General features: G+C 36.4%; 1 protein-coding gene and 1 long non-coding RNA gene across 5 annotated transcripts in view; one reads left to right on the top strand and one right to left on the bottom strand.

The window, feature by feature from the left end:
• Window positions 1-13,806, bottom strand: part of iqsec1b (IQ motif and Sec7 domain ArfGEF 1b) — a 349,885-nt gene that overhangs the window by 302,934 nt on the left and 33,145 nt on the right. The gene's annotated exons all lie outside the window — the stretch shown is intronic.
• Window positions 6,243-10,239, top strand: LOC141376614 (uncharacterized). Its single transcript, XR_012387184.1, has 6 exons — window positions 6,243-6,481; window positions 6,799-6,911; window positions 8,892-9,018; window positions 9,195-9,280; window positions 9,587-9,629; window positions 9,727-10,239. It is a non-coding gene; the product is annotated as an uncharacterized lncRNA (long non-coding RNA).

The raw sequence follows: 13,806 nt of genomic DNA on the forward strand, positions 1-13,806 counted from the left end.
CTGATGAAAATGAATGAGAAACAGTCCACCACTTGGAAACAATTTCTGTACACACACTATATTGTTTTCTTGACCACACAGTAGGACATTTAAGAAGCACAGTGAACAAAATGACCCAATCACAACTACTTGCCAAGTAATGATCCTTTTGCTTCTTAAACAGAAATGACTGGAATTCTCCACTGCTTTGTTTACCTATGGCTACTGCAACCGGTTTGATTATTTGATCATCTACAGTACATCAAAAAAGAAATTAAAATAAAATACAACATTGTACAAAATACACACAACATACAATCAGGGCTTAACATTAACTTTTTTGACCACCAGCCACTGTGGCTAGTAGTTTTCCAACATTACTAGCCACTCGCCATTTTCACTAGCCACAATTTTATTGTTGGGAAAATATATTTTATACACATAAATATGACTTTGACATGCTAAAATTACTTGATTTAGAGTTTGCGTTATCTCTACATGACTCCTCATTCATTTCACTTTTTGTGTGTCGTGTTCGAGCTTGCTCAAAAATCATGAGCAAATGGGTCAGGGTTTCATATATTACAATTACTTTTCATAATTTTCAGAGCCCAAAATGAAGGATTTACCCAATTTATCTCTGACCACACCATAAGTAAACAGTTAATTATTTCTTAGCCACAAATTTTAAATGTGTGAAAACATGCAAAATATAGACTGTAGGTGCATGTTCCTCCCTGTTTGTTCAGTCTATTTGAAAGAGAATCGATTGCATCAGTTGTGTTTCTAGACACAGTTGCTTCACAAAAGGAAACAGGAGCGCGCACGCGTTATAAACAGTCGCGCGCATCACCTCAGCTGTTAGCACGAGTGATTATCCTCTCATTCGGTATTCACCTGCTTTGCTCGCGCGAAGTTGCGAACGCAATTATTTTTGTCAGTCGGGTTGCTTCTCGATCGCCTGTGCATGCATATTGGACCATCCTTATTGTCAAACCCTGCTTTTAAGAATTATTATCTGGGAAAATTATTTTCAACCAGCCAAAGTGGCTAGTGGGAGTGTCTGTCTTACCCGCCACCGCCGAAATCTACCCGCATTTGGTGGGTTGGCGGGTGTTAATGTAAAGCCCTGCATACAATGATAAATATATACATGCCCAATTTGTAACATGCCTGATACCCTGTGACTTAAAATAAACCAATTTCCAGAGTTATTCAGTTACTAGAATGGTACATTGAGATCGGATTTGACAACCGGTGAACTGATAATACACAAAAACACTGCTAGCCAGTGTTGATAACTTTTCAGACCTCCCAAGTTTTTCAAAAAAGCGACTAGCGAATGTTTTAGGTGCTACTGGAGATTTTTAGAGACTCTCATGTGTCCGTGCGGTACCGTTCCTAATGTTACTCTTCGCGACGAGCTGCGGGTGATGCCGTCGGTCTCTCCCCTGCCTCAGAGCACTCACAGGCTGCACAGTGCTACACAGCCCTCTCTCACTTGCAGCATTGAGAGCAGATCATTCCTCTACATACCGACGACAAATGTTTTAGCACAGCGAGCATGAGGTATTTCCCAAGTACAGTTAACCCGATCTGCTTCTCTTCTGTTTTAAATGTAATAATTTAAATGGACCGTTCATTATTTTCTTGCTGTTGTTCACAATCACAGAGATTTTAGTGACACCAGTCTGCCAGCGATCAGAGCAAAGGCAGGTAGAGTGCGCAAGAGTGAAAATTTTGAGAATCAATAAATAATATATAACAACAAATAAAACGGAAATAGTTAATGATTTCTTGTGAGTTCTGGTACCAATTGGTCCATGGACCGATCTGCGACCCGGTGGTTGAGGACCACTGATGTAATTGATCTGCAACTGTGTGTGTGTGGATGTCAGTCTCCAGATTAATATCAGCTGTGGGAGCTAATCAGAGTCTAAATAGGCACAACACATAATGGGATGTGTAGTTTAGATGAATGGCTGGTGGAGTGTAAATATAGCTGGAGTGCCATCTAGTGAGTATGGTGGGTACTCCAGCTATTGATCATGACCAGATCCATCTGTTATAGAAAATGTATCGCACATCATAAAAGGTAGAATCACAACAACCTCAATAATCAGTCTCTATCAAGTCAGATTGAGGACAATTTCGCTAGCAAAACTTTAACAATCAGTATCATTCATTCCACACAATTAAACGTTGTAATTAAAACGAACATCAATGTGACACTTTAACATGTCTCTGTTCCAACATTTGTGCAGTGTTTCAGCCATCTAAAAGGCTAAATTCTTTGTACTTTTGTAATAAAGGTTAAAGAGAATCAACATAATGACATATTCTTGATTTTATTGCATTTTTACTGAATGTCCTGACTTATAATTGTGGCTCTATGGCATGACAAATGAATTGACAATATTGCAAATCCTATTTTACATTTAAAACACCTTACAATGGCTTTTCAAAAACTACTGCAACAAAAAGGCACACAGAACAGTCAGCACCAAAGACCACTGCCAGCAGCCTCAGCAAGCCAGGACACTCAGTAATCTGAAAAAGGGCTTTCGGGGTAGCTGTAAAGTACTGGCCTAAGGGGGAACAGAGCCAAGCAAATCTTCAGTGTCGCTTCTTCCTCTCAGTTTCTTCTAGAAAGCCTACTTCACCTTCCTCCAGCCAAAGCCTGAGGGGCTATGTTTGTTCTGCATGCACATCAACTCACCAAAGCTTAGAATAATGATGCACTGGTATTAAATATATATTATATATATATATATATATATATATATATATATATATATATATATATATATATATATATATATATATTATATATATTATATATATATATATATATATATATATGTTTTTTTTTCCAGAAACTTTGAAACCAACACTCAATATATTATTTGACCATTTATATAGCCTGAAAACCAAAATAAAAAAATCAACTGAATTTAAGAAGATTGAAGAAGATAGAACTGAATAAGAAGAAGATTTCAATTAAGCACATTTATTTAGACAATTATCACTACTAATAAACCAGTCATTATGAATTTTGAAACAACAAGCTACAAAATAAGTAGTAGTTATTTTGAGGTGTATAAATATGTATAAAATAACAGGCGGGTATTAAGTCACTAGTTAATAGTCAGAAATGTTACAAACTAAAGTCCCCCATGAAGTCTCCATGTGGATTTCCTTCTTTATAGGATGACGTTTGTAAATGATAATAATTTGGCATGGAACTTGGCACTACAAACTAACTGAACTGAAAGATCTGTTTAAAAAATGGATTTAATAATCACCTTTTTCCAAAATAAACATCAGAATCAAAATGAAAAGTGAATAATTTCTACCCAGACTATTAAAACAGATTTAGACTTTGGTTTAAGTGCCCCTATTATGGATTATGAAAAGTTCATATTTTAGTTTTGGGAGTCCCTAAGAAGAGGTTGACATACATCCAAATAAAAAAAAACACTTTCATTGTCTTATGCATTTTTCAACATTATTTGCTCAACGACTCTCAAATGAATTGCTCAACAGTACATGTCGACAAACCCCTGTTTTTATTATTGCTTATTTGTAGCAAATAGTCCAATGGCCCAGTCTGTTAGGATTGATCTACTACTGCAGTGGTCCTCAACCACCGGGCCGTGGACTGGTACCAGTCCATGGTTCAATTGGTACCGGGCTGCACAAAAATCATTGATTATTTTTGTTTTATTTATTATTTGAGTCTGAACAATCTTTTATTTTGAAAAGTCTATAATTTTGAAAAATTACCATATTCTCTCAGTCACTTGAGCGCAAAAACTTAACCCACAAGCAGCAAAATGAGTAAGAAACAAATGTCTTTTTTTTTCTTTGCTAAGGGGAAAAAGATCAGTGTTGGACCCGCAAACTGCCAAGGAATGGATCCACAACCTATTTGTCAACAAATCAGGTGAATCCACCATGTCTGTGCAAAAAGATCAACTGATGCAGATCGCAAATGATGGCAGCCTTTTAGAGGCTGTTCACATATTGCATCTTTTCTAGAGTTTGCATAAGTTCGTTGTTTTCAATGGAGGTGCGCGCACAAGCAGCACACAGTTGAATGAATCTTTGAACAAGGAGTCATGTGACAAGGATTGACCGATCAGCTTCAGCTTGCATGAAATATACACATTTCGGTAGACTAATTATCTCAGGCAAATACAGAACACCCAAACACTGCAGTGCTTTGTAATTTTCTCCATAAATACAACTTGTATCAGAGTTACAGCAGTTACAGAGTTACAGAGATACGCTAGATGGTTGCCTCCCCCACACCCCTCGGTCTGCGGAAAAATTGTGAAGCATTGACTTGTCGGCGGCGGTGATAAAAAGGTTGAGAACCACTGTACTACAGTACATGCAGCATATACATTGCAGCTTATCAAGAGCCTTTTACAGTGTATTGACAGACAGCATGGTTTCAACTCTACCTTTTTAAGCTTAAGTCTGACAAGAAAGCATCCTCTATAAAATATGCAAAATTGCTCATTAACCTTGCTTTAATAACAGCCAAACTGTACATCCTGTACACATTTAGGTAGATGTACTACAGCAGTCAACAGAAAAATTACAGGAGCCCAACACAATGTTAGTGCTTCACTTTTGAGGTATCAATGTAATCAATGAGTACTGTACATTTACATGGACACCAATTATCCGATTTTAATAAAATTAAGACCAAACTCTAATTAAGTGTCTACTATGTAAACAGCGATTTTTTATTATTTTAATCTGATTAAGGTCATAATCCAACTAAACAGAAATCAGATTAAGACATGTGGAGTATGCTGATTTTTTCGCATTATTTAAGTGCAGAACAGACATGTAATTATGCAGTAATCTGCTCTATGATGCAGTGAAGTATTGCATGTGTGCGTGCGTGCGTGCATTGAAGGGCCACTGAGCTAACAGCTGATAGGTCGGGAAAACGCACACAGTCAAACTGTATTTCTGACGGCACACACGTGAACTTGTAGAACGTTTTTCTCTCGCACTTGAACCACATCTGACAGATTATAATGGCTTTAACAAACACCTTTCAAAGATGTGTGTTACAAAAACACTCTGTAATCCACTCAAAACACTATTAAAACCCATTTTTGGAGAGCAAATTACCAATTGTAAACGATGTAAACAGAAGTTCTCACCATTCTATCGGAAAACGCTGGTCGTTATGGCGCCCTCCATGCACCAGCAAAGAAAAAGGTCTATACAACAGCATGAATAACGGTGTTTCCATGGTTACTGCAGTAAACAAAGCAGCATGATGTCAAATGTAGCAGGATTTATTGATTTAATAAGCTACTCCACAAACTATTCACAGATTAAATTCAGGCAAACTTTAGCATACATTACTATACAAAACATGATACAAAATTCAAAACTAGCATTTAAGACTTTTTACCACCTTTAAGGGGCTCAAACCTGCAGACAACCTAGCAATAAAAGTTTAAATAAAAGTGTGAACACGCAATTAGGATCTTAACTGAAAACATGAAAATGAAAAACAGCTTTTTTTTAGCTACTTTCATTTACCACACAGTCCTCCTGGCTTATTGCCTCACAGAGCTACAGAATCATGGAGATTCGGGACAGAAATGGCGACTGAGACACAGTCACTCACCTCCTTCAGCACCTGGGAGAGAGCAGTGTGCAATGGGCCACTAATCTACACACCCTCAGGCTATGATTTAGAGAACGTTCCCTGGTGCTGGATTAAATCTCTCCCCTCCTGCACCCTGCCCTCTCCTGTCAGCCACTTTGAGGAGTAATGGGGCCAAATTGAATGCAGAGATTAGGAGCACACAACATTCAGTGTTCCCGCAGATTTTGATGCGCTGCTCACAGGAGAGAAGCTGCACTCAAATCAAACTGTCATTGAAAACTTAGTGCTGTGCTGTGGGAGTTTGGTCGCTGCGCTGAAAGCAAGTGGCCATTTATCAAAGAATCAGAGAGCAGACCAAAGCACTTTTAGCATGAAGATTCATAAGAAACTCCACAGTGCAGTGCACTCATATGGCTGGGGGACTGAATTAACCTGATTATAGTCCTTTAAAGAAGAATATTTCATTTTTATATGGAACACAAGTTTGTTTATTCAATTAAAGTTAATACTTGCTTAGAAAGAATAGTGCCAATAGAAAACAACCAAAATCTGCATTCATGTACAGATTAGTGAAGCAACAGTTATGGCCCGTTTCTACTGAGTGGTACACAGCAAATTCATCAGAGTTAAATTCTCGGTGTTGAAGCATTTGAGAGTAAAGTGTTGACGTTAAAGAGTTAGATTTTGATAAATGAATATAATAAGAGTTAGAATTGATTTTATTCAGTGCGAAATCAAGGAGTTATCTTTTCAACACTTGGTGGTGTTATTTCCAACATCCGGGAATTCATGCAGCCCCAGTCACTGAAGAATTTTCCAGACGCCATTTTCCATCAAACCGGTTTAGAACAGCAACTGGTGAGTCAAACTACCTAAATGTTGGTATTTTACTGACTTTCTTTAAGGAAATACAGTTGTAAACATATTGTTAAGTTAATAACTTTAGAATGGAGTGACAATTTTAAACTTCTGCGGTTCATTCATGGTCGTTTGTGTATCTAGCTTAACTGCATTACTATTCACTTCTTTTCAAGAATGTTTTTATATATCACGCATACATAGTGCATAAAAACATCAAATATACATGTTCAACACATTTCTGTCACGCCTAATGCCATTTTGTGCGTTGTTACCCATCTGTAAAATAAAATGGACACTTCTCCTTTAATTCCAAGCAAACTAGCGAGGGAATCCCCGGAGCCGCCTAACATTAGCCTACTCTGCCCGGATGCTAACGGCAACACAGGACGGTTTCCATAAGCTCTGGAGAGTTTCTAACACATATCTGGTGAGTAAATGAACATATGCTTAATTGTAAAAGGCTTCCTGACTGAAACAAATGATTGTTTGTTATTCGTGTACGTTAATTTGGTTATTTTAAACACCGCGGCCCTTTTAAACTGGTTCATTCGTGGCCGTCCATATACCGTTAGTCCATAACTTAGACTGGTGTGATAACGTACGCTTGAATTAAATTAAGTGTTGACAACCATTAAAGTCGGAATGTTAACAATGTCTTTAAATGACCGCGTTTGCACTTTCTCAGACATTTAACGTTACAGAAGTCTCCCGGAAGTTGCGGGACTAACGTTAACGTTATCCCGCAAATGCACAGAGACTCCCATATGCCCAAGTAGATGCCCGCAAATGAATGATAATCTCCCGGAAATCGCGCGTCTCCCGCCCGGTCATTAAACACTTTGCACAACCCTCTCCACCGCATCCCTCCCAGCTCTTCAGGTAACGTAGACTAACCATGTTCCGTACACTTTTCGCTATTCAGCGCACTCAAACGACCACTCCTCCGTCATTGAAAGCCAGATAAGCATGCTTGTGTGTTCATTCTCTGGGGGAATACCTATTGCACAATCCAAATCTTGATTGATGTCTTTTGGACCAGTAGTTTTTGAGAAAAGATGGGATAAGTACCGCCTTCGCATGTGTACGGAAGATGATAGGTATTAACGGTGTTCCGTACACGACTAAAATAGTGTTCCGTACAGGGCGCATAACTTTAATTTACTGGCAAAAATGGGCATTGTTTGAAGTCTTATTAAAATCTTATGTCAGAATATACTATTATTGTGTTTGACTTAAAGTTAATGATATATTAAATAACTCTTTTATGAAAGTTTTAAATGAAATAGCTTCAAAATCATTTACTTTTTATATCATGTTTATTTTATTACAGCATGACAATTTAAAATATTAAAACATTAAATTCATGCACATTGAAGCTAACTTGACTGACCTTTTATGAATATAAACATCATTACTGCAAAAGGAGGATCCAAACAGCGTTTGCAGCCTGTCTCTCAGGCGGAGAGTTGCGACATGCGGTATTTACCCACAATTGATGCTTAAACGTCCCCATTTCAAAGCATTTATTCAACAAAAGATAATTTATTTAACAATTTGTGATAACATAATATTCACCTCATAAAGACTGTAATACCGTGTGATGCATAAATTAAATGCAAAAGCATATTGTCGGGCTTTAAATGTCTCCCCTCCCAGGCGACACTCGCACTTTAAGCTTGCCCACTTTCTGTTTTCAAGCGCATTAGGTGGACGTAGCAAACTTACTGATTTTACTCGGAAACATATAGTAGGAATGTCTCTGTTGTGGTTGGGGCTGAAAGAGTGAGAATTAAAGATTACACAGATATATAGCTTGCCTACGACCCATAAGTATTTATTCAGAGATTAACGTTAAAAGGTCATCTGTACGGAACATCGTTGTGTACGGAATATGGTTAGTCTACGTTACGTCGCGCGCAAGTCACCCCCACCGCTCTTTAGGTACGTCGCGCGCAACTCATCCCATTGCTTTTCAGGTTCTCATCTCTCCCGCTACCTCCCGCAAATCAACTCTGTATCCCCCGAAAATTACTTTTCCCAACTCGGGATGTCTGACATTAGTAAGTTAGGCTATTTATGTAGTCAGGAACATCTTAGTCAAGCTTTTTCTCCCGCATGATATTGTGTTTAAAACTATAGGCTAAACTTAGCATGTACTGTACACAACATTTCCGTTTTATTAGTGCGTTGTAAACAGCCACCTGTCTGTAAAATTAATCAACTGATTCATATTTGAGCAGCCTAATGATGATACAGGTTTGATTTGTAGATTTATTATCAATAATCAACATCTGAATCAAAAGATATCTGAAAAAGTGTGAGGCATACTTTGTGATGTTCATCTCTCTTTTTTATTTGAAGGTTATGCATATGTGTTAGATACTAATGTGTTGTTGTTTTTTATCAGCCACAGTTCTCTGTACAATAACACAAGACCCTGTGACGGTGGCTGATTAGAGACGGATGGTGTATTTCCAGAGTTGGTGAAATGACCAAGCACACCTTCTTGGTCATATGTGGTGATAATAATGAAGGTATGTTTGATAAAGTTCTGTATTTGTTTCACAATAAGCTGAGAGGGTATTAGAGCATTAGAGAATAACAAATGACATGAAGGTGATAAGTTTTGTATTGGGGGTAAACTGTTACTTAAATAATGTTTTGCTCTTTGCTTTGCACTTTTTCTCTTCTGCTTATCCTAATATTTTAGATTATATTTGGACCTGAAACATCTGCTAGACTCCAGGAAAGGTGGCATCAATACTGGACCTGAAAGGGCCTAACAAGTTGAATCTGGTAAAGAAACACGCACACACACACACACACACACACACACACGCACACGCTTACAGAAAACTGTAAGTTTATGAATAATTTTTACACTGTGGCCAATATTTTGGGGAAGTCAGCATCACTAAATGATATAAAAGATTTTAAGCTCCTCTAAATTTTGCTCCAAGTGTTGTGTTAAATTGAGGATTCTGGACAGACAGGTGCCTGTTTTTCCAGTTCTAGTCATAGTGGTTAACCTAATTGTTTTTGGAGATCCAACAGTGATGTATGTGTTTTTTCTACTTTTCCATATCCTGTCACCTCAACCAGCTGGGAGAGTCAAGTTGTGGATCATCATGAAGATTTTCAAAAGGTGAGTTTAGATTTCTTGAATGTTTTATTTACTTTAAATGTTCTTTTGAATATATCATAGAATTTGATTGCAATTTGTTTTCAAACATTTTTCTTAGTCATGCTGGAGTCTTGAAGAGTTCTTAGATGAGCATCACCCTACAGTTTATCCGTGCATCAGGAACCACCAGACGAGCGATCAGCAGCTACTACATCATCATGGATAAAAAGGTCATCCTGTGGCTGGGAAGCACTTCATTCACAGGACATGCTTGATGAGATTTCCTAGCTCCAGTTTGTTTTCACACAAGTTTACAGCATTTATAACTTCATTTAAACTGCTGTGTTTGATATGGAGGACCAAGGAAACACCAGAAGTGAAAGATTTGCACGCCAAGTTGTTTAAAATGTAATTTCAGAAGAAAACTATGCGTTCAGAAGAAAACTATGAGTGACGATATATTGAACTTTCAAATTGCTCTGATGAAACATCAAGTTTGGACATCATATTTTGTTGATACTGTCTGTACTAATAAAACATTTAAAGCATATTTGACATTGTTGCATTTTAAAAACTGAATGAATTGTTGAAGTGGTGAATGTTTTCAAATAAAATGTTTTTTATTTTGTAATTTACAGTCTATTTGACCTTTTTACCATATTTACACTCAAGAGAGTTGAATAAAATAACAATATATTACACCAGGTGGTGTTAAATATAGTTATATTTTTTAACTCTGCCCAGAGTTAAAATTAACCCTTACTTTGGTGTCAATGTGCCAACCCTTTTGAAAGTGTTGATTTAAGTCTGTTTTGAGTGGACCCCATGAGACACTTTCAAAGTGTTGAAATTAACACCCATAGAGTTGTTTTGGGTCCCCATATTTTGCTGTGTATGGTATGGTACGCTTTCATAAATGTTCTAGTGACAAAAGATACCAAAAAACAAACCATACCATACCACCTCTTGGGTACCCTTTCGAAAGGGTTCCTAGCACACAAAAGGGTATCAAAAGGCATATCAAGACATGCAGCTGAACGCTATTGGTTTACAGAGAAACATTACTAGTTTGTGCACAAGCCAAGAGAATGAAAACAAAGGAAGTGCCATAAAATACAAAGCCGAGACATTACACCTTAATAATATTTACATATACTGTAATAACAAGCCAAACTCAAACAAATCTTGTCGTCATCTCGATGAATAGCCACAAAACCAAGGAAAACAAAATCTACCGTGTCCTGTTGTTTACGCTCGCTATGCAATTATATTTGAAATAACAAACTTGAGCTCATGATAATAATGTGCACGTGACTATTGAAGTGCTTCTGACATCCGATATTTTTAGAAATGGATAAAAAAACAAAACCCAAAGGAACAAATGATTCTTTCAGCAACCTAAAACATGAACAAACTGCCATATTTAATTGCTATCGTCACCTTTCAGACTATTATGAACTTGGAATGACAAAATTTCTTTTCTAGCAAGAGGTTATAATAAGGACTAATTGAACCCTGTGTGTAGTTTTTCTGTAATTGGTAACATATCAGAGACTGTAAGGGTCTGTATGTGTTCAAATATGTTGCATTTATTTATTTATTTATTTATTTTATGTAATTGCAGATGTTACAGTAGTAGGATATTTTGCAGTATCATTGATCTGCAATTAAAATAAAATAATTTTCATAGAAAGGTTAGTAATGAACATTTATACACAAGTATTTTTGTGTATAAAGCATCTGTTTAGTGAAATTGCTTCTCATATAATGTGTGAACGACCTGTACAGCTTTACTTTGACATTTCTTGAGTGAGAATGACGTTGACTGAAATGTTCTGTCATGCACCACGCCCACCATTGGTACCCTTTTGGCAGTGGAAACTGATATAGCAAGCCTAAAGGTGACCCTTACTGACCCATACCGTACTGTACCACTTAGCGGAAATGGGCCAATAGACAGACGGACATATCAATTGACAGAAAAAATATCTATCTATGGATAAAAGGATAAAATGGACAAACTGCAAATGAAAAACCATATACCATAGACTGAAAGATGACATATGGACAGTGTACATAAACAATTGACATGTGGATTATGACAGACAGATGGTCAGCAACCTGAAGATGTACAAACTATGAAATGATAAACGGGTTGAACTTTATTTATGCACTAACCTGAGAAAGTAATATAATAAATAATGTATCTACATGAGTTAAGCTTCAGGTATACTGTAGTTTAGAAACTGTACCTAGTTATTATCCAGTTGATGTAATGCCTATGATGCTTAGTATTTACCTGCAAAACATAACTGTAAAATAAAGTGCAAACAATTGTCATACTTATTTCAAACAAAGCATATGGGTGATGAAACAATTGCGTATGTGAAAAAAAAAAAAAAAAAAAAACATGCATTATTAAATAATGGATGTGCAACACACAGATAGAAATAATCATCTACAGATTCATATCCTTTAACAAGGACATATTTATTCAACAGACTGAATCATTTATATTATATTATATTATATTATATTATATTATATTATATTATATTATATTATAACATATTACAATATATATCAAATACTATATTTAATATATAATTTTCCTTCGTAATTTCTATTGTTTTAATGATGATTGTGTTTTTTACAGCATCTTATATCAGCTTAACAAATCAAATGCACTTTTAGACAAAATAGTATCAATTTATCCTAATCTGGCAACAAAATTCCAAAGCCACAGCAGAAAAAGTGTGTATCTCAGAGCAACAGTTTGTTGAGTTTTATCCCTAAATGAATCATTTTTTTTCCTAACAAATTTAATGATCCATTCAAGTCAGTTGATTAGGGCTGTCGCAATAATCAATATATTGACTTATTGCACAACACATGAACATGATCTCAAAATATTTGGTAATTCAATATAAACATTAAAACCCATCATAAAATATACATAAAAACCCATTATATTATATACATAAAAACTCATCGCCCATACAGAAAAAAACAATTGCAGCAACACTTCAGCTCAGTGGTAGGGAACCTATGGCTCTCGAGCCACATGTGGCTCTTTGACCAAAAATATGTGGCTCTCCAGCTGTCTTCCTTCAATATTATTTTACAGTTTAAAACATTCTGACCATCACTAAAATCAGTTTTCTATTGAAAATACAATTACAATCCCCTTTTTAGTTGTAATTATGTTTGAAAAATTAAAAACTGCTTTTATTCCAGACGAAATAAATCAAATAAGACTTTCTCCAGAAAAAAAAAAAATATTATCAGACATACTGTGAAAATCTCCTTGCTCTGTTAAACATCATTTGGAAAATATTTAAAAAAGAAAAAAAATGTAAAGGGGGCTAATAATTCTGACTTCAACTGTACACATCCAAATGCATTTGTTAAAAATCAGAAAAGGCTCTATATGCTGAAAAATGGTTCCCGACTCCTGCTTTAGCTGATTGTGCAGCATCTCTATCTCTATTGGAGATGTCAGTGTCCGTATGGCTAAAAAAAACACTATAGTATTTACTATAAATTACTATAGTATACTGCATGTGTGTGTCTGACAACTAAAAATAGATCTGGTAGCAGATATTCCTCTGTTACTTTTTACCTTGCACTTTTCTGTTGACATGTATTATAATTTATTTGTTTAGGATATATACGTTATATGGGGCGAAGCAGTGGTGCAGTAGTTAGTGCTGTCGCCTCACAGCAAGAAAGTCGCTGGTTCGAGCCTTGGCTCAGTTGGCATTTCTGTGTGGAGTTTGCATGTTCTCCCTGCATTCGCGTGGGTTTCCTCCGGGTGCTCCGGTTTCCCCCCCAGTCCAAACACATGTGGTACGGGTAAATTGGGTAAGCTAAAATTATCCGTAGTGTATTAGTGTGTGTGTGTGAATGTATGTGTGGATGTTTCCCAGAGATGGGTTGCGGCTGGAAGGGCATCCGCTGCGTAAAAAAACCTGCTGGATAAGTTAGTGGTTCATTCCGCTGTGGCGACACCAAATTAATAAAGGCACTAAGCCGACAAGAAAATGAATGAATGAATATATAAGTTTTCACATTCAGAATATGATGCCTCATTATTAAATTGTTAAAATGACTATAATTAAATTAAATGTTCTTAAGAATAAAGTATTATGTGTACATACATTGTAAAATTATATTGTCATTCTGGCATTATATAATG

The sequence above is a fragment of the Danio rerio genome, chromosome 11 (assembly GCF_049306965.1).
Source record: "Danio rerio strain Tuebingen ecotype United States chromosome 11, GRCz12tu, whole genome shotgun sequence".
In the NCBI taxonomy this organism is placed as follows: domain Eukaryota; kingdom Metazoa; phylum Chordata; class Actinopteri; order Cypriniformes; family Danionidae; genus Danio; species Danio rerio.